Raw genomic sequence first — 21,692 nt, 5'->3', positions numbered from 1 at the left:
CAGAGGGACACGCTTCCCTGCCTCCAGGTCAAGGTTGAAGCCAGCAGTTCTGTGGATGCTGCGAGTTAGTTTTTGCCCGCAAGTGATGCTGTACAGGTCACAGCTTCGGTAAGGGCAAGGGATGTACTTACTATTTTTGCCGTAGGAGTTTTGACTGCAATCCTAAACCCCGGATTCTGTTTTTGTTTGGAAAGATAATGGTATCAAGACGTTTAAAACTAAGAAGTATTGTCGTATATTACCTTCCACGTTGGGGCTTGAACAAGTTGTAACTTGTTATATTCGGGATACAGTCGCCATGTAATAATACCTTTTTGTATAGTTTTTAAAACTAGTTTATAAAGTACATTTGTCTTAAAGAGGTACTATTTCGCACCCACTGAGATAGCTAGTATTGAAAAAATGGAAAATAAACGTTGGCCGTGATGGGGAAGACTCGGAACCCAGTGCACTGTTGACGGGATTGTGAAATGATGCAGCAGCTCTGGCAGTAGTTTGGCAGGACCTCAAACAGTTCAATAGAATTACCGTAGGGTTTAATCATCCTGCTCCTAGATGTGATGCAAAGAAAACAAGAGCAAGGACGGAAACAGGTGCTCGTACACCGGTGTTGACGACGTTGGTCGCAGGAGCCAACCCCAATGTCCATCCACAGGTTAATGGGAAACTAAAGATGTTCTATAGACATACAGTGGAACATTATTCTGCCTTAAAAAAGGAATGACGTGTCCCTACATGCTACAACATAGATGAGCCTTGAAAAAGGAATGAAATTTCCCTACTTGCTACAACATAGATGAGCCTTGAAAACAGTATGCTAAGTGCAGTAAGCCAGTCACGGAAGAACAAATATGGTATGATTCCACTTATATGACGTACCTCGCATGGGTAGATCTATAAAAGACTGAAATTAGGGCAGTGGTTACCAAGGGCTGAAGGATGGAAGAATGGGGAGATACTCTTTAATGGCCGTAGTCACTGAACTATATACTTAAAAGTGGTCCAAATGGCTAATTTTATATTATGTATGTATTATCATAATCTTAAAAACACCCTCTCCTCCCCAAATGGAATTACTTTCTATATTAAGTCCTAACCACAGACATCTTTCATTACTCAGTGTTGTAGCTCTTTCCTCATGTAAAATTCTGAAACAACCCAGTAGAACATTAAGTGCTATAAAGCACCTGACTTCCATTCGATTGTAGTCTGCATCATATTTAAGCAATTACAACTTATCTTTTTTGTTAAAGGGAATCACCGTACTCACCGGTGACTGAACTGCTTATCTAGTATGGGTGGGCTGCCAAGATAAGCTCTATGCTATCACACTGTTATCCTAGTGCTGTGGATGGGAATGGTCCCATATGCCATTAGTTAAGCAGATCAGAAAGGAGCTTTGAGTCCTTTTACTAAAACCTATAGACCTGTATAAGCCTTGAGCTGAGAGTACTGAGAGTGAAGTCATTAAGGAATACAGGCTGGGGTGGGGTTGAGCTCTAATGATCAATTCTCAGAAAAATACTTCTATCTCTAGACCTGCCTTCCCCACGTGAATCTCGGTAACTTTCAAGAGCCAGGTGAAAAGAGGGCAGAACTCTGCTAGAAGAGGCCAGGTGGAGATGTGCCAGGTAAGGCTTTAAATTCTTTTCTTAGAACTCTATTTCCTGACAGAAAACCTTGCTGTGCATGACTCTGCTTTGGAGACAGCAAAAAATCAGAAGCAATGATTTAACAGTTATGATTATTATTTTTTCTAATAATAATAAGCAACTGATATTCACTGGACTTTCTAGGTGCCAAGGACCATCTTAAGTAAATTCCCATAAAACTCTGTACTGTTACTGTCTGTTTTTGCCAATGAGGCTCAGAGAGGTAGAGAACTGGCCAGTCCTTTGTAGAATCTGGACTCATATGTAGGGGCTCTCTGATTCCAGAATGCAGATCCTTGTTACCCACATTTACACATTAGCTCACAAAAATAAGACAAGACACGTCCCAGCTATTTTATTTCAAAACAAATAGAAAACGAAACTTCCGTGATCTGGACTGTAGCCCTTCAGAATCTCTATTGATTAGCAGTTCCTGTGTTTCTTCAGCTGTCTCCAGTTCTCCTGGTGTTAGGTGCTGGTTTGCTCCCCTGCCAGGAGGAGCACCAGTCTGAGCAGCACCTGAAGGCCGGGATTCCAAGTTTCACCTAAAACCTGAGCCTTCCCATTTTCAGGATCATTATTAGAATCAGCCAGATTCTTCCAAACCTAATCAAAGTGCTCTTTTATTTCCAGTGATTTAAATGCTTAGCTATTGTTGCTATTCCTTTCATCTTTATTTATAGAACAAACAGAAGGTTTTAGATGACTATATTTAGAAATGCCATCTGGTAGGCAAACTATTGAACAAAAATGTCTTGTTCCTTTCATGTGACTGCATTACTTTGAAATGTAATTAAGTTCCAGGATGGTTGTTTGCTTCTTTTATGGTGGATCTTTTGCCCTGTTGAACTTGGGGGGGAAATTATCCCTGAAAGATTTTTATTGGTACATTCTTTTATTCTTTGTATATTTTTTAATTTTTGTTGTTGCTCATTCGCTTTCAGCCAGTCTGTATGCCCATTATGGGATACCCTCCTTTTTGGTAACTTCAGTGTCTAAACTAAAAGAATCAAGGAAAGAAAGTAAAAGCAAAAAAGCAAAAAAAAAAAAAAAAAAAAAAAAAAGAAATCTCCCTTTTTGCAGGGTTTCAATATCTGTTGGGATGTAAATATATCAATGTTAGGGTTAGAGGTCAGAGTTAAGTTTGCTGTTCCACTATGTGTTTAGAAATCCTTTAGGATGCACTTGCTGGTTTTTAAAAAGTGATTGAAAGGTTAGCCATATAAAGTAGTGTATCTGGTATTTTCAGATGGTGACAGTTAAATGAAATCTCATTAGTCATGCAGACATTGCAGTACACATTTGTTGTTCTACTCATTGTTGAGCAGTGAATAATACCCTCTCTTTTGATTGGTTTACACCTGTTGTATTGTTAAAAAAGAGAAACACATGTACATAAACAATACATAGACGTCTGGTAAAATGTCTCAGCATTAGGTGATTCTTAAAATTTGATAAATTAACAGTGTAAGTTTCTTTATACATTCCCCTTATCCATTTATGAAAAATAACTAGAAAAAAAGACTTAAAGGTCCTGAATTCTAATAAAACAGAACTAAATTCTTTAGAAAAGAATGGTGATGTGAGATTATAAACTTAAATATAGCCATTGCCTCAGTTCTAGGGACCTTAAACTTTTTCCTGTTCTGGACTCAAACGCCCTATATACCTGCTTCTACAGCAAGCAGGGCCGGCCACATTACACTCAGCATTTGCCCATCTGACTGTTTACTTTGCTGTCTTTCCTGTTCCCTACTCTCTTGCTGTGGGCTGAAAAGCAATCAACGAAAATAAAGAGCTTTACATTAATGCTGCCACTGTGTTAAGTCCTTTGTAAGTATTCTCTTACTTGAGGGCAGAGTGCGGGTGTGTTTGTGTGTGTGTGTGTGTGCGCGCGTGCACCCATATTCCCCACTAGTTTATATTTACATGGTCGTTATAGAGTACGTAATAGACAAAGAATGTTCAAAAATGTCACTAACTACAGCTGTGTCAATAGGAAAAATAAAAGAGGTGAAGAAGCCATCTACTGAATAATTTACATTTTTAGAAACACACTAACCATCAGCTTTTGGAACCATGGTTGACAATCCCAACTTCTTATTTCAATTCGCACCGATGAGGGTCTTTGAAAAACGGTTTATCTGTGTTATTTATTTCTCTCTGCTAACAACTTGTATATTCTTCTTACTAAAATTGAAGTCTAAATGGAAAAACAACAATATTTTGTTTATGAAGACAAATGGGTTGACTGTAATAAAAATATTGGTTCACGTCCTGCTTCTCAGTGAGAAATGCCACCCATGAGGTCTGTTGGCACTTGAAACATAATTTCAGGAAAGCCAGAAAAAGTACATATTTTACTTGCAAAAGCATGAATTATTTATTTTTCTTAAGAAAAAAATGTAAAACGCATCAGTATTCAACTTAGGCTGAAAACAAGTTAATAGCAATTTTTATCTAAACTATGTAAAACATCAAAGGCCTTGTAATATCTTAACATACACTGTAAGGCTGTGTACCCTTTTCTAGCCAGCATAGACATAAAATTTAAAAATCTAAAAAAATTAAAGCATTAAAAGATAAATAGTAATCAGCTTTTATTAAGTTACTTATTTCTTATTTTTAAAGAGTAGATTCACATATGCTGTATAGATTTAAATCTTCCTCTTCCCCATAAAAAAATATCCTATTTATTTAAGTTTTTTACATTATGCAGGTGGACCTGATAGATGAAAAACAGTGTTTCATGGTTATTAAAATCATTGACTGTACTAACAGTTTCTCCCTCTTGCCACCCTTGTCAGAGAAAATTCTTTTCAGGCACATGGTTAACATCTGGAAGCCACTTGGAGCAATAGCTACCACCAGCTTGTTGCTTAATCAGAGAAGACATATTAGAACGGACATAGAGAAGGCAAATCCCATGTACCTTTGATACACACGCATAGACTCAACTCTCCTCGTCGTCTTAAAGCCATTTAGTCCGACGAAAAGACTGAACGATGAATAAACATGCTCTTTGTCTTAAAAACAAACTTCCAGAAAACATAAAAATGCACTACCAATGAAAACGCTTGATTATTTCAGTTCACACAGGACATGGTTTTCATCCTGACCCACGGCCTTGGCCATAAACACAAGGTGAATGCATTTTTTTTTCTCCCTACAGCTTGTACTTTGTGTAAAGCACCAAGTTTCCCTCATAACATCATTAAGGGGACTTATTCATTTCTGACTAAGGAAGAAAAATATAGAGTGTGATATTAAAAGTTCAGCCACACTCTTTGGACGTAACAGCGACCATTTCTTAACTGTGTTTCCCAGATCTCTCAGGCATTTCCAACTGGGTCCATCCAAGAAGCTTCTCGAGGGATTTCATTTAAAAGATTCATATGAGCTTTTAAAAATGGCACATAAATACTGTAAAGAACCAAATATATGTGTTTTTAAATAATGGTCTCTATCACACGTTAGGAGAAAAAAAAAAAAAAGCTTGTTTTTTTTATAGTCAAAGATTATGCTAATCATGGCAATTATTTGGGGATCTGGAGCTTAAAATGAAGTTCTTTGAAGAGAGAACTTTAATTTGCAGCTGTGACTGATGTTCCCGAGATTGTCATTGTTTGTAATTATTGTCTTTTTTGACCTGTGGTTGACTAAATCCTTTCCTCAAAAGATGTGGCCACATTCCACGGTTAGTACATTCCAGGATGTTCCGCTGAAGTTTCTTACCCACCTCCCACACTGTTTGAGGAAGTTCTTTATTGGCTCCCTGAGAGTGTCTCTCTCAGGCCTGGCTGTTTGCAGTCATTCCCATTAAGTTCACTTCAGCTTTTGGGGTATTTTGTACCCAGAGCTGTGAAGCCTACTATTGATGGCCGTCATCTGAAGTCACGTGGGTGACACACAAGTCTCGTGGTAAGCGGTATGCAATCAGCGATTTCTCACATATCCACATGCCTCACGTTCATGCAAAATTGTCCATTATTTATTCACTACGTCCCAAAAGCCGGAGTCTCAAAAAAGTTATAATGACGCACAATTCCCGAGCGAAAGAAAGAAACAGTGTTTGGCTTCCTAGAGATGGTGTGGATATGGACACCCTGCCTTATGAAGTTCAGCCGGATACCAAAAGCATAGGCAGCGTTACCTGGGCTGGGGTAACACAAACTTCCCACTAAACTTAACCACGTTAGTAGCACCGGCGGCTAATCATCTGTGTCCTGAGCACTAGAACCAAGATAATCGACAGTCTTAAAGAATTTACGCATTTTCCCTGTGTCTCGGAGTACAGCAACAGGGCAATGAGGGAAAAGATACATCTTAAAGCTTTCTGCTTAGTGGCTAGAACCTGCTACAGTTCAGCCACATCCTTCTTGTTTCCGCCATTTGGGAATATGTAACAGTAAATTGAGTATGAACTCGGTAGTAGTAACACTGGGAGTAATAGTGATGGCTACACCGAGAGTAATAATAGTGGTGGGAATAGATTTTTTTCCCCTGGAAATCATCTTCCATTGCAGGGTTTGCGTTTGTTTATGAGGAAAATACTTCAGTGATGCATTTTATTACATCATGGAAGATAAAAATGGCAATACAATCAGCTTATGTAACTGTAGCCTTTCGTCGTATCCAATAAAATATACTCAAATAATCTGGGAAATTTGTAGAAGGTTACTTTTCACAGTAACCTTTTTTTTTTAAATGTAATTTTGAAATGTAATTGCAGCTTTTAAAAACTATAATCAGAATTCCCTCATTTTATCCTGTTATTTATTAATTGGCACATGATTTTAGACTACCAAAATGGTACTCCTCCTGAACGTTAGGCATGCTTTTTACTTTTCTCAAGTAGTAGTTATATATTTTGTCTTTATTTACTACTACAATAAATATTATCTGATACTGCGAATATTGGATTATATAATGGTTGAGTCCATTGAAGTCATTTGTTTGACCGCATGATACAGAATATTCATAATGCACTTTGTAAATACTGTTGGCAAATCAAAGCGATATCAGACTTTGGTCCTGCCCTTGAGGAGTTTATGTTTAGTAGGGAGACAAGAAGTGCACATATCTGTCCTATAAGGTAAATACTATTAACTCCTCTAAGAAGGTTACAGGTAAAATTTTAACAAGGTCAGGGGAGAGAGAGTACATGTCTAGCTTTGGAAAACCAGGGGGAGGCATATGTGGAATAGAATATTCCAGTTCTCTAGTTATCATCATCCGAAATTCCCAGCCACTGGATTCCAGGGGCACCTTCTTGAACTGCTGTGCCCTCTCTCTTTGCTGAGGTTCAATATGGGGAAGGAAGGTACCTGGCGATGTACCCTCTTGCCTCTCTTTTCCTGCTTACCTTGTTCTGGCTCCATCAGGCTGATGTCCCGCTCCTGAGTAAGGGGTGTCTTCTCGTGATAAATCTGAGATGGCTCGTTCTCCTGGGACAGTTGGCGTGATGTAGGGGGCCCGTGTGACTGGGACCGGGAGACTTGCAATAGATGTTGGCCTCTATTGAGTGCTGGCTGATGGGCTGGTGAGCGACTGGGTGACCGGGCGAGCGGGTGGCCGCCAGCGAGGAAACAAACCGGCCCGGGGAAGGGCAGCCGGGTCCCAATTTTATCGTTTAGTGTAAGTTCCACAAGAACACTTTGCATCCCTCTCTGAACGCAGTTATAGTTATTCAAGAAGTATTTGCTGAACGTAATGTTCCTCAAAACCCTCAGTTTGTGCATTCACATTACAGCATTTAGATTGTTAGGAAAAGCTCAGTCTCCTTGTAAAGGGGTAATCCCGTTTCACTCCTGGGTAAATAGATCATTATGCGGTATTTCCAACAGCTTTCCTGAAAAGGGCCCCTCTGTGGTTCAGAAAGGAACACAAAGGTGATTAGATTTTATGAATTTATGCCACTTCTCATTACATATAGTATTCAATAAAAAGAAAATCCCACACGACAATTCTGCTTGCCCCACGGGTCTAGTACCATAAACGTGCGTTCTTACAAATTCTACATCTTGGCGTTTGTTTGTCAGAACGGGGTGGAGGTAAAAGCATTCGTGTTGCCAGTTTATGTGATGCCATAAAGCAGCATTTTTCATTTTTCAACACTTATTAGCTCAGCCCCCCAGCTGTGTGGTACCACACCCTGGTGTGAAATTGAGAGGGAGAACTCTGACAAGTTTATATGAGCTGAAATTTATACTTTTTCTTTTGGGTGGGGGAAGGCTTTTTATTTTCTTTTTTTTTTTAAAGGACATTATAATTGTGTGATTTTGCATCATAAAACTTCTATAACAGGAAATAATACCTTATGGGAATGATTATCAGTATATCATGATTGGCTCTCCTAAACAAATATTAACAGCTATGTAATAGAGGAGAAGTGAAGCAGGAAGTTACTGAATTAATTAGTTAAAGAACTGATGGACCCATTTAAGTGTTTTTATTATCTTCAGCAAAATATAGATAGAGTCCAGTGCCTTGCATGACAAATATGCTCAAAACTGTGAGCCAGTAGAGAAAAGTAACAGCTCAAACTCTGCCTAAATTGTTGGATTTTGATGTAATTATTCATCTGTTGGCTTCAAATCTTTATTTTCCTTGTTTTCTGGAAAGCAATTTCAAAAAGGCAGAAGTGAATTGACTTCACACAAGTCTGGTGTGGCCAGGAGGAGAGGGGCTAAAACATTACAGTAGCATGATGTAGCGCATTAAAATGAAGTGATTGACTACACGCTAAAAATTTCAAGATAAACAGACTTAATCATTGGCATCTGCTTTCAGCCTCTCTCACACACCCCAGCACGTGACAAGCAGAGGGGAGATTCTTGAAGCATTTTGTAAGATCCATCATGGGGGAGGCGGTGCAAGTCAGCTCACATAAGGCTCTTTGTATTTACATTGTGTGAGAGGCTTCAGCGTCAACACGAAAGCAGGCTTCTCGTCTTCTCCTAAGGAATGCTTTCCGTGGGGAGGTAGCATGGAAGAAGCACCTTTACAAACCCTGACCAAGGCTTGAAAAATATGCTCCGACTCTTCCAGCCAGATCCGTGCGTCCAGGCTCGCATCACGCACGCCCAGGCTGGCCCTGCAGCGAGCGCACTGGCAGCAGCTTTCCTTGGCCTCGTGGCTTTGTCTGCCCATGTCAGGTGCAAAGTCACCCTTGTAAACCTGCGGAAGTCCTGACAATCCAGGGCCATCTTCAGCTGGGTTCTTTTAAACCTCACCCTCATCCTGTGGTTCTGGACATGGCAGCGGGCATCTTCAAATGGGGCACTGATGTTTACGCCAAGGGAAGAGGCTCTTCTCTAGAAGTGAGTGAGCCGTCTTTAAGAGCCCTCATGGAAGCCCAGCTTGCATCTCGTGACCATGGCTGTGAGGCCCAAGGAAGCTGCAGCGGCAGGCAGCCACTGAGCCAGTGCTGACGTGGAGAGACCCAGTCTGGAGCAGAGGGCACTGTATGGGGAGAGAGGGAGAAATGGTTTTACAGGGAGCACGTGGTACTTGGAGCAATGGAAGAAAATGGGACCCACTGGTCTTCTTAACCAGCTTTTATGTACACGCCCTGTCTTAACTTGGGAAGACTCCGAAGACATGCTAGCTTTTGGAAACACACATCGGTTGATTATTATTATTTTTTAAATAGGAGAGGGACCTGATCGTGTATGTTACAAGATAGCACTGAAATAACTCCAGAGACAATATGTTGGGTAGATTGAAAGAGGCTATGAGGAGGGACACATTAGGAGTCTTTTTTAGACTAGGGAGAGACAAGAAGTACCCAGGTTTAGACAGTGGTTTTCAGGGTAGTGGAAGGCAAACTGGAAAGGTGGGCAGGCTTAGAACTGGGAGGTGACGTACAGGAAGTGACAGTCTGAAGTGACCGTCTCCAAGTGTTCTGGTGAGGCTGTTAACACAGATAAAGAATACAGAGGAACAAGCAGGTGTAGCATGAAGACAGTGAGTTCAGCTTTTTGCGGGTTATTTGAGGTATCCACAGAGGTTTGATGACAGATAGAAATATGGGTCTAAAAGTTAGACTAGACTGGGGACAGAAGTAAATTTGGGGAGTCATCAACATCTAGGAATCAAATAAAACCACAGGAATTGAAGAAACATGTTGAATGAAAATTAAGAAGAGGAAATCAAACCTAGGAATAATTTTTGAAAGACCCATAGTTCAAGGCTAAGCCATGGAAGAGAAATCAGGGAAAAACCCTCAGAAGACATCAAAAAGGTCAAAGGAAATGTGAGGGATATTGCAAAAGCGATGAAGACCATCATTTTGAGATGGAGGGAAACAACTCCGGGTGTCCTGTCAGGATGAAATGGGGCAGTGGGGTTTGGCAGGCAGAAGGGTTGACAGACGTCATGTCCACGTTTCAGGCGTACAGCATCATCACTTGACTTAACATATATTGCAAAACGATTGCCACAATAAGCTTAGTTAACATCCGTCATCTCATGTAGATGTAAAAAAAAATATGTTGTTACTTAGGCTCTCCTCCCTTAGGCACTTTCAAACACACCCCATAGTAGCATTCACTGTCCTCATTATGTTGTAGTTATATCCCTGGTATTGATTTATCTGATAACTGGAAGTTTGTTCGTTTTGACCCCAATTTCCCCCATCTCTCACCTCTGAGTTTGTTTGTTTTTAGATTCCACGTATGAGTGAGATCATACATTCTTTGTGTTTCCCTCTCTGACATTGTACTTAACGTGATGCCTGCTGGGTCCATCCATGTTGTTGGAAATGGCGGGATTTCCGTTTTTGTGGCTGAATAGTACTCCTGTGTGTGTGTGTGTGTGTGTGTGTGTGTGTGTGTGTGACCAGCTTCAGCAGAACTGTGGGGCTAGGACTCAGATTTTCAGTGGCTCAGAGTGGGGATCCGGAGTAAAAAAGTGAAAATGGCAAGGGTAGCCTATTCCTTTAAAAATTTTATTCATAAAGCCAAGAAGGAGACAGGGCTTAAAAAAAGGGGGGTATTTTTAAATATGGGGATGACTGAAGCATAATCGCAGTTGACAAGAGAAGCCAAGGGAGAGGGAACCTAGAACAATGGCTTGAACAAGGACTGTGAACAGATAGGAGGGAGAGGGGGCAAGAGTCTTGGATGGTAGGTACACACTTCCTCTAAGACCACAAAGAAATGGGGGCATATCCAAATGGTAGGCTAGTGAAGCTAAGAAGGACAGAAATAGGTGAAAGGGTAAGGACTTACAAAGGAAAAGGAAGGCGAGTAAAAATGGGGAAGAATTACTAAGCAGCCATAAATGCATATAGAAAATTTTAAAGGGCTCATCTACCTTGCCATTAAATTTGCGCTGGTAGCACCTGAATAGGAAAAGAGGAGAGAGACGATTTTTTGATCCTGTATTGGTGATAGCAGGGCAGAAGGTCAAGGTGAGGGGCTCTGAGAAGGCCGTACAGTCTAGGCTAAGGAGGGAAAGAAGGAAGCCAGGGAAGGATGGGGAGAGTAGAGAAATAATGAGAGGATAAAGCCTGCAAGTCTCCATTAGGGTCTCTGAGCCAATTTAGGGAGACCCAGGGAATGAGAGAGTTTAAGGTCAGGAAGTTACATGTTATAAAAGACATTGAGAATGAATTATTTCCCAGGTGGAACCGGCAGATTTTCATGTAGAATACGGCAGTGTGAGAAGACTCCTTGAGGAAGTAGGATTGAGCAAAATCTTAAAGAATTGGTAGAGTTTTAATGCTGGGAAAGAAGGAAGACATTCTGTGCCCAAGGTAAAAAAACAGTGAAAAGAAAAACAAAAACAAAAAACCCAAAACAGCATTGGGGACAGGCTGAAAGAGTAATCGGGGAGCTGGGAGGAGGGGAGGCCCCCGCCGGGCAGGAAGCAGCATGAGCATGGATCTGTCTGGAGCAGAAGTTGTACTGGAGTTGAGGAGCATAAGAAAGATGGAGAGAGAAATTGAGTTTGGGTTTTCAAACCCTCTTGCCTTATAAAAGGGTTTGAAAACTCGTTACAGGATTGAGGCTCTTCTCTGGTGGACCCTTGGGAGCTCTAACAAAATACTGAGCAGGGGAATGCCATGAAGAAAGTCACGGCTGAGGCACACGGACCTGGGTGGAGACGGCGGAAGGGATTTCAGAGGGAGGAGTCAGTGCCCAAGGGTGGCATCAGGAGGGCCCAGGTGACAGGAGGTGGCAGGTCTGAGAGCTGGAGGAGTGCTGTGAACGCGACAGCATTGGCGAAGCATTGACAAGAGCATCTGATGGCCAGTCAGAGGCAGGGACCATCAGAAGAAAACTATAGGGCTTCTAAAATTTTCAGGCCGGGCGGCCTCCTGAAGGGTGTGCAGATGTGGGACAGGAGAGAGCGTGCCGGAGTGACAAGTGTCAGAGGAAGACGTGCCCCCTGAGACGAGCCAGCCCAGCGTTTCTGGTTTGTGCTGTGAAAAAACACATTTCCCAGGAAGCCACCGTATGTCAGAAGCTTACGCACCAAGGGACTGTCATGTTGTTTTCTTCCTGAGAAGGGGCCCACCTTGTCAAGAGGTGTCCGCAGCAGGCATCTGCCTGGCGTGAAGAAGTGCACCTGAAACCTATATAATTTTATTAACCAGTGTCACTCCAATACATTCAATAACATTTTTTTAAACCTTAAAAAAAAAAAAAAGAAGTTGGGTGGCTCCTTTCGTCACTTGGAGCAGAGACCTCTGGTGAACAGCCTTCGTTAATGGTGGCTGCGTTCCAATTACACAAACCTTGAAGGGAGGATAATATGAAAAAGACCATTTAATGACACCTTGATTTTTTTCAGTCACAGCTGCACAAGGGTAGCAGGCCCCGTGCTGGGAGCTCTCCCTTTGATTGCAAAGCATAAAATTTTTACAGGCTTTTTTCCCCCCCTAATAAGTTAAAATTTGGGGGTCTCTTCTATGTTTCATTTGGGCAATCATCCATGACAAAATAGTCAAAAGCGCATAAACAGACCCAGCTAAAATATGTTTTTTAAAAATGATTTTGATGGTCCCTCGTTATTTGGGTTGTGGAAAAATGTGGATTAGTGAATATTTTAAACGGACTTTACTGTGTAATAGATTGAAAACTGGGCTAGATCAGTAGTAACCAAGAGTAATAAAAATATTTCTTGAAATGGTTGTTCGATGGCAGAAATATGAGAATTTTATTATATTTTTGGAATTCATTTTTTTTCTAAAATATTTCCCTGAAGTTTACTTTTATGGAACATGTCTTTTTAAGAGCATGTTGTTTTATAATTACGTGGAAGTATGCTACACGAGGCAAGAAAAGTCTCTCGACTATAAGTAGATTTTGTTCTCATTATTAGACCATCAAAAGGGGCACTAAATGTTGCCAGTAACGACTTGTGTTTTCTCCATGCGAAGTGTGATTAACAGAACTTTTTCCCCACCAAGAGTGTGATTTACAGAACTCTTAATTTGGTGCTATATTTAGAATCTCAGATTCTTCCGTGAATTCTGAAGTCCTTGAAATACTTTTTCTAATTCTTTATAGAATGAGAGTAGGAGTGCTGTGTTCGTTGGTTCCCCAGGGCCACCGTAATACGTTAGCACACACTGGGTTCCTTAAGAAGACAGAAGTCTGTTCTGTCTCAGCCCTGAGGGACTGAAGTCTGGAATCACAATGTGGGCAGGGCCTTCCTCCTTCCTGAGCTTCTAGGCGAGGGTTCGTCCTTGATTCTTCCAGCTTCTGGCCGTTCCTGGCAGTTGTTGGTCTCTCTCGGTTTGGACTCCATCACTGCAGTGTCTGCCTCTGTCTTCCGTGGCATACCTCCCTGTATCTCGTCTCTTCTGTGCCTGGGTATCCCTGTGCCCAAATCTCCCTCTCCTTTCGTTCATAAGGACCCCAATTGTGGGGTTTAGTGCCCACCCTAAATCCAGGAAGATTTTCTCTCAAAATCCTTAACTGATTACATCTGTAAAAACACCATTTACACATAAAACAACATTCTGAAGTTTTGGATAGACATGGATTTGGGGAGAGGGGGCGGTTGGCACACAATATTCATCCCACCATAAGGGTAACAAAAATGGCTCATGCTTGCATTATTTCCCATCCTACACCTTGTCAGCCAGACCAGCTGTAGAAGAGAGGGCCTGCTGGGATGAGTGGCCAAAACCGTGGAGGCCTCGGGCCGTCGCACGGAAGTGTGACCTGGCAGGAGAGCCATTCCTGGGGCCTTGCGTGTTCCACGGGGCATTTTCTTGGATGAGCCCACACCAAGACCTGTGGCCTGCAATGCATAAGGCTTCCAAAACTCCCCGGTTCTTCCTTCCATGGGAGCATGTTCAGCAAGCTCCATTCTGATATCTAAGCCTGACTCACCACATACTAGACTAGAGTGCAGAGGGTCAGCTCAGCTCTCTCTCCAAGGCTGTCATCTGTGTCCTAACGGGTATTGCCAGCAGCCCTTGTTTGCTCCTTGAGTGCCACCTCAGGGACGTAGGTGGGTGAGGTGGGACTCAGAGACCAGTGAAAAGAACACAATGATCATTTGTAGGTTCAGTAAGTGTTTTTGTGGCTCAGGCTAGGAGGTCTCTACATCAGAAAGAGAGGGCCCGGTGCTGTTATCACATACCTTCTGCCTTAGCGGTCACGAAGTGTGGCTTCTGGGACTGGAATCTCAGTGCCTTGAGTATTTCGTCGAGTCTCAAAAAGTTCATATGTCGAATGGGAATAATATTAGTAACGCCTCTTGGACCTGTGGTAAAGATCAAATCAATCTAGATGGGGATCTAGAACAGGGCCTGAGACATTGCACATGTTTAATAATGTCCAGTTGTTATTGCTGCGATGCAAAGGGGACTGGAGTTGGACAAGTGTGTATATGACCCTTAACCTCGGGGCGATGATGATGATGATTAATACTGCACGGTCCTTACCATTTGTAAGATTTGATGCAGCCATTTTTAAAGCCCTTCAATGTAGTCAGGGGAGTGATGGGCTAGACAAATGAACTGGAGAGAAGTTAGGTCACTTGTTCAGATAACAGGTAATGGCAGACTAGGGCCCTCAAACCTAGGTCGTCTCACCTGTAGGCCATGCCATGTGTATTAAAGGAGAGAAAAAAAAGGATGGATATTCAGTAACTATGGAAACAACTGAGAAACATCCTGTGTAACGGCAAATGCACTCAGGAAACGTGCGTTTTCAGCACGCGCTCTGGCCACACCTTCCCTCTCCCGTCTTCTCCTCCGCAGGCCGGTTCCTTCGCCTCTCCCCCTCCTCAGTTCCCAGAGCCCTTCTTTGCTTCTGGGACTTGTTTTCTGAGCCTACACAGCCCCGCCGGCCCCCCGACACCTCCGGAACTTTCCAAATAAACTTTCTCTTACCAAGAAGAAAACTTGCGTTTCAGGCTCCTCTCTGCCATTGGGGCTGGAAGAAGGATGTCCAGGCTTTTGGCAGAAGACGCTGGCTATTCACGAGGTGACTCCTCACCCCTGAAGTTCACGGGATGGACTTCAGCTGGCGGAGCGCTGAGTTGTAACGGGCAGATTCCTTCTCCATTTGCTGAGTTCGTGTTTTCTGGAAAACAGAGTCTGGCTCGCGGACAAGCTTGTTTGTATAGTGTTTGGGTCGCCATGTGTTCGGGAGATAGTCCCATGTGCTGCTATTGATGCAACGGGGATGAGGCTTTTAAATGTTGATTCTATGAAAATGTAATATGACTGGTCTTGGACAGGTGCCTGAGTCAGACCACCCACCAGATTCGTTTTGCTGCCAAACAGGTCAAACAAATTCAGCTGAAGGGCTTTGAACTCTCTTGATAATGAATAATTCACATTTCATTTTAAATGCATGGTGAATTATGCTGAACCATAAATGCTGAAAAGTGCTTTTTGGTGCATTTTTTTGTGAGGACCTTTCCCCTTTGTCAATTTTATGTTTAGGATTTGCTTTAAAAAAAAAAAATCATTCTACCTTGTTGAGGGAAAGATAATCCTTTTATTTATCTTTTAAAAATAAACCTTACCCTGGGATGTGAAATCAGTGCTCAAGGCCATCCCTTAGAAAAAATGATCTACCTCATGCTCTTTTCGGTGTTTGTTGATCAGATCTAGTGACCGGAATCTGCCTTATTCCCACTACTTGTTGCCCCGTTAGATAGTCTTCCGAGGGACTTGTAGGAATTCTCCCACCGGAGACTAGCTTTCTGCCTGGAATATAGCAGGAACTAAAAAATGCTTGACGACTTGAACTGTGTGTCCAGCACCATGCCACAGGTCATTCTTACCAGAGGCCCCTTCTAAACTGACCTTTCCTCTGATGTCTGAGGTCAAAGTTCCTCATATCAGGAAGCTCAGAAGGACACATCTGATATTATGCCCCTCTGGTCTGTGTCAGTTGGGTATGGCAACCAGGGCTGTCCTGCCTTCATCAGAGAAGAAAGTGCCTGCGTCTTAGCCCTCCCTGTTCAGAGACAGCTAAAGTGGGAAGGGCCTGCCAGCACCCCCTCTGGCTGGTCAGTTACCGTACGTCTAGGGGGACCCCCCCCCCCCCGGAAATTGCATTTTCCACCACTCTTCCAGATGGTGAGAGTGAGTTGGTCTGGCGTCTCTATTTCCATATTCTTTCCATTTTAATAAATCTCACGTGACCCAGGCCAGCATCAGGGCAAATCAGTTCCTTGCTTCCACTTCCTAGTAGGTTCCCAGTGAAGGCCATATTAATTTATGTTCTGATAAAATTACAGTTTTATTTATGCTCTATATGGATCCTCCAATGCCACTTAGATATCCATCCCTTTCTCAAAGCTTCCGCACGACTCTTAGACTCCCCCCACACTGAGAACCCAACTCCCCTTGATAACAGCTCATACTAAGATCAACTAAAGCCACCAACTCCAAGAATGACATTTGTGACTTTCATTCCTGGTGCCTGATCTTCCACAGCACCTTGGCTCAGGAATACTTACTAAATGAATCTCTCAGGATCCATTTCCACAGGTTTCTTTCACTGTTTCTCTTTTATTCCAATAAGCTGTGCCGTTCTAGTTTGAGAAAAGAAAAAGATCAGGACCTCTGTTTATGAAACTCAGAAGAGAGATTTTATGCTGTGTATTGAGAAGAACAGTTTCCCCCCCCTGAAAACACTACACACCTCTGGTTCATCTCTCTTTGATTCCAGAGAGAGCTGGTGAAAGACAGCTGTTTTTCTCTTTAGGAATTTCCTTCGGATTATTCTTATTTCGGTGTGCTAATCCTCTGTTTTTGAGTTTCTTCGGCTGAAACTGCACATCTCTGAAAGCCAGAGGGTTTTTATTTCTGATTTGCAGTGAGCAGCAGAAGGGAAGGAATGTCTGCAGAGCCAAGATCTGGTTTCCAAAGGAGCCCTTAGAAGTCCCGGGGAAGGCGTGGGCCTCGGCCATGAAGGGCGTGGTGGGGGCGGTGGAGGGAAAAGCAGACACCAGCGTAAACAGATGATCTCCAAGGTTTTACAGAGTGTTAAGGGTCTTTATAAATACAAACCTCAGGGAAACCCAGCATCTGACCGCTGTTGGAGGAATGCCCTTGCAGAAGGAGGAAGGGCGGGAGGGGCGGCTGCTGATTTCCAAAGAGACGAGATGTCAGCCATTTTAATGAGAAAAATAAAACCCCACGGGATGATAGACTTAATAGCAGAGAGGAACTGGCCATTATGCGGGAACTAAAGGTCTTTCATTAAATACTCAGGCACAAACCTTAATGTCTGTTTTTCCCAGTTGGGAGAGAAAGGGAATGGATGTGTCCCCAGGCTTTATGAATGGTGCCGGGGATAGACTAGAACACTGAGGAATAATTACCTTGATGAAAACAGTCATTGCATAGATAATTTCATACTTGTCCATCCACTCACATCCTGGAGCGAGTCAGGTGAAAACATCTCTTTCTCTCTGCGTCAATAAACAAATTGTCATGGGTGGGTCATGAGAGATTAGGGAACGAGGGGCTTGATCCTCTTAATTTCCTCCTGGGGTGGGGGGAAGGCTGTGTTCTCCAAATGCCTGGGGGAGCTGCCTGCTGGGACAGTTGTCGCACCTGCTGAGGTCTGCGTAAACAGATAGAGCTGATGGGCCGCCCCCTGAATCGTGGCCCAAACAAGTTTTGTGCCATCAAAGGCTTATATCCTCTGAAATAAAAGTGACAAGAAATAGAGTGGACTATCCAATAATTCCTCCCAGCTGTAAGATTTGGAGCGAGGCATGGTCCAAGGCAGAGGATGCCTGATCCAGTTAAGACCTCTCTCGTTCTTTATGGGATGTGAGTGTTAAATGAAGCCCCAGGATCTCTGGGTTCAGGTTCCAGTTGTTTACTAAACGAAAAAAAAAAAAAAAAAAAAAGAGCCCACAAAGACTGTTCATGAGGTTCTGTGCTTCACATCATTTCTACCAAACATGTTGATGAGTTAAGTATAAATGAATCAGAAACATACGGTTCACATTTCTGTGGAAATCCGCAGGGTATATTAAGGGAATTAAAGGGAAATGTGTGAGGCCAAACATATTTAAGAACTTAACGAAACCAAAATCCACCAAAATAGTTTAACATTTTCTGGCGAGTCTGTTCCAGTTTATTCTTTTTTCAATATGTTTTCTCAATTGCTTTAAACTTACATTTTACATGATGGAAGAGGTTCATAAATAAAAATAATATATTACAGTGGATTTACCAATGTGTCTCCTTGTATTAATCCCAAGTAGCGGAATTTATCTCAGCTAATGATGCCATGGTTAGACATAATTCAAATATTCATAGATTAAAAACTCTAGGGAATTTGGACTAATTACAAAGAAGGTAAATTGTGAAATGGTAAAGTCAAAGTTATATAATATATTGAACTTCAATCCTTTTAAGTACATGAATTATTTAAACTCACTCAACAGTATTTAGTATTGTTTAAGGCACTGTCCCTGGGTGTTTGAGGACCAGGCAAATATTGAAAAATAAATAAAACAGACACGGAATATACTCTCAAGGAACATACGAGGCTGCAATTTAGCCCATGCTGAATTATCATAAACTCAGAGGTACAGTATTTCCTACGACACAGCTTAAAGCAATTTTATTGGATTTCTTTGCAAAGGGCCTCTTAACAAAGTGGGGAAGAGTCTATTACCCACTTGGAGAAATGACACAGGTATGCAGTTAATATGCTCATGCAATGTAGCATGTGCCACAAGGTAATCATTTCTCACTCTAGAAGGAGGTGGAAGTTACCCTTTGTTTGAAGTTCTTAAAGATAATCTGGTTTTTTACATTAATTGTCCTATGAGTGAAAGAGACAGTTGGGTCAATTAGATATTGTTCTTGTCATTGGCCTCCAGTGAACGTGTCTAACTTCACTAAAGAATATTATGCAGACGCGAGTGGGTAAGGAAGAGAGGGCATATTCACTTCTTATGTATGTTCTAACAGCCGTGTGAAAAACACCAGGAACCGTAGGTTATGCCCGAGAAAGGCTGAAGGGGAAACCTGGACTTCAGGTGTCAGAAAGAAATACAAGGTGACTCTAAAAATATATCATCCAGCTATCCTACTGACTTACGTAAACTGAAGTGTATGCATGGGCAGGCTTACCCTGGTTAAAAACACAGTTGTCCTGGTGTTGGTTATTCAGGCTCCCTAGATGTCTAGAAGGGACTGGACCTTCTGGCTTCGTTTTTCTTGGAAAAGGCAACATTGTAGGATGACACTAGCCATCAGCCAATGGCCTTCAATAAAGGCAACTCCTTGAATCGGAGTCTCTTTGGGGACTGTGGTAGCTTAGGGCCCTGCCATTAGTTGGTGTTTAGGCAGTTCCATGCTCTGACTGAGTCCCATCCCATTGGAGGAATGGGTGTCATGGGACCCCCGTGGTGGTGGTTGCCAGCTTGAGGCAGGGGTGTACTGGGGAGGCGGGGAGACATTCAGTGCTGGGGGCCACTCTGAAGAGTGGAGGAAGGGAACCCCAGAACTCTGTCTTCCCAGGAAGTCAGGCAGGCTTGTGTGTTTTTCTCATGATCAGCTACCAAATGTGTCCTTTGAGGGCCTTATTGAACTAGCACTTGGAAGTTGGGGGACTTAACTGTGTAGCAGACACTGGGGGCTCTCCAAAGAGCGTGATAAGACCCTGGCTTGCCTGCGTCAGCACCTGAGATCTTACCAGGGAACGAGGCTGAATCCGCTAGGAGTGTTGCTTCTTGGCAAGGGCGGGCTGGGTGTTATCAGCAAGGAAGATGTGAATAAATCACTGTGGGGAGAGGATGACTGCCGTGGGGGGGAAGTGGGGCGTGGTGCAAACAGTGGCAGGAAACCAGAGCCCAGCCATGGTTTCGACATTAATGCCAGCTTTCATTTCAGGAAAATGTCAAAGAATTCAAACAGGAGGAGAGCAGGAAGAGAGTATTGAGATGTTGCTGAGAAGTGGCAGCGAAATTTGGTCAATCTCAAAATTAGTCATCCAATTCTGTTTATTTGGGACACCAATAATGCACTGGAACATTAAACATTAACTCTTAGAGAAAATTTTAAAGCATTCAAGAAACCTATTTCATTGAGAATATCATTTAATATCTAAAAAGTAGAGAAAAGAGACCCCAATCGTTTTACTTTGGGAGAGACTAATGGAGAGCTTTAAGGTCTAACAGCCTAGTCTGTCTTTGTAACATGGAGTTCCTGCATTATATGGATGCCAGTATTTGTATTCTTATTTCACTAAAGATTCTGTTAGAAAATAGACTGTATTGTGCTATTTTTAAAAATGTTCAAATAATTTAAAAACGAAGTATAAAAACAGACATCCTCATGGAAACAGAAAGAGCTGTGTTCTGCAGGAAGGCTGGATTTCACAGATAGGATGTAAACAACCGGATTTTTTGAATGTCCTGTCTCTGTACAGTTTAGACTGACCCAAAAATTGAATCAAATATTTTATCTATTTTGCTTTTTGGTAAAGTCTCAATACATGGGATTTAAAATGATCAGTCAGTCCCATGAGCCATCCTGATTATAGACCTTCAGGATACCATCAATATAAGCTCTCTAAGTTAATATGCAAGCCTACTTTAGTTGAAGGGAATGCATTTTTTGGTTTCAGATTAAGAATGGTAAATTTAGCTTATTGAAAAATAATTTTGCCTACAATGGATTTGCAAAAATAAACTAGTGGATATACATGCTTCAGTTCTGTGTACTGGTGATATTGAACTCTTTGTAATCCCCCCTTTCCCAAATGCATGCCTGCTCACACCATGTATTTATGTCTTTGCAAGAGAGTTCTTCTCCATCTTACTACCTAAGAGAATTCCTACTTATCTTTCATGTGAGGCTTTCCTACCCCTCCCCTCCTCCCATCGTTCACTTAAATGTGACTTCCTTTGCTCTCATGTGATGCTTTTCATATTTTTAAAAAATAATTTATTTGTTTATTTATTTTTAGAGAGAGGGGAAAAGAGAAAGAGTGGAGAGAAACATCTCTGTGTGGTTGCCTCTCACTCACGCCCCCAACTGGGGACCTGGCCCGCCACCCAGGCCTGTGCCCTGACTGGGAATCGAACTGGCGACACTTGGTTCGCAGGCCAACCTCAATCCACTGAACCACAGCAGCCAGGGTTGCTTTTTATATTTTTAACGGGGATATTTCATAAGTGTATAGACTTCCCTGTTTGTTTAATGGCTGCATAATATAGGTTTTTTGTTGTTGTTGTTTTTTTTTTTTTTTTTTTTTTTGTGTGTGTGTGTGTGTGTGTGTGTGTTTTTGCATAACATAGTCTTAAGAGACCAGGAGCACCAGACCCCCTAGATTCAAATCAAAGCTACTGGCTCCATGATCTTAGATAGTTCCCTCTAATCTTGGGGCTCTTGAACCCTCACTCATCAGATGGGACTAATAATAAAAGTTACCTTATGGGATTCTTGTAAAGAATAGATAAATTAGCATAAATATATAGGACTTCCGGCCAAGATGGAGGCCTAGACATACATGCTGCATCTCCCTCCACAACTGAGAAAGAATACAACTACCTCAAAACTAGAGACTACCAGAAATTCCAGAGAAT

The 21,692-nt window shown here is 42.2% G+C and overlaps 1 long non-coding RNA gene across 1 annotated transcript in view; it reads left to right on the top strand.

The window, feature by feature from the left end:
* Positions 1-18: 18 nt before the first annotated feature.
* The window catches only part of LOC149992329 (uncharacterized), a 95,730-nt gene continuing 74,056 nt past the window's right edge, over positions 19-21,692 (top strand). The window contains exons 1-2 of the long non-coding RNA XR_016508344.1: positions 19-108; positions 1,538-1,631. This is a non-coding gene — a long non-coding RNA (uncharacterized LOC149992329). The remainder of the gene's footprint in view (positions 109-1,537; positions 1,632-21,692) is intronic.

Source organism: Furipterus horrens, unplaced genomic scaffold (assembly GCF_987537825.1).
Source record: "Furipterus horrens unplaced genomic scaffold, mFurHor1.1.pri manual_scaffold_15, whole genome shotgun sequence".
Lineage (NCBI taxonomy): Eukaryota > Metazoa > Chordata > Mammalia > Chiroptera > Furipteridae > Furipterus > Furipterus horrens.
The sequence above is the reverse complement of the archived record's forward strand: the minus strand, read 5'-3'. Positions and strand labels throughout refer to the sequence as shown.